General features: G+C 33.8%; 1 protein-coding gene across 1 annotated transcript in view; it reads left to right on the top strand.

Annotated features, from left to right (window-relative positions):
- The window catches only part of B4galt6 (beta-1,4-galactosyltransferase 6), a 60,879-nt gene that overhangs the window by 47,881 nt on the left and 12,678 nt on the right, over positions 1-320 (top strand). The gene's annotated exons all lie outside the window — the stretch shown is intronic.

Here is a 320-nt window from a genome sequence, read left to right as displayed (position 1 = left end):
TTTTTTCTTGGTGTTGGGACTGAATCCAGGATCCACACATGCTAAGCATGTGTTTCACCTTTGACTACACCCCTAGTTCCATTGATGATTTGTTGTTGTTGTTGTTGGCAATATCTAATGTCATGTCCTGATTCCACAAGGAAAATGAGTTCCAGAACTTACCATTCTCAATCAATGTATATTGGTCTAGATTAAAAATTTCAACAAACTCTAGGTTTATGGTTCTTTCAAAGTCCAGAATATGAGGTGATACGGACATTTTAGTAGCCCCTTTATTTGTTAAATTGTTTGAAAATTCAGTGATTTTTTTTTTTTTTTTT

This window comes from Mastomys coucha, unplaced genomic scaffold (genome assembly GCF_008632895.1).
Source record: "Mastomys coucha isolate ucsf_1 unplaced genomic scaffold, UCSF_Mcou_1 pScaffold13, whole genome shotgun sequence".
NCBI classification, from domain to species: Eukaryota; Metazoa; Chordata; class Mammalia; order Rodentia; family Muridae; genus Mastomys; species Mastomys coucha.
The sequence above is the reverse complement of the archived record's forward strand: the minus strand, read 5'-3'. Positions and strand labels throughout refer to the sequence as shown.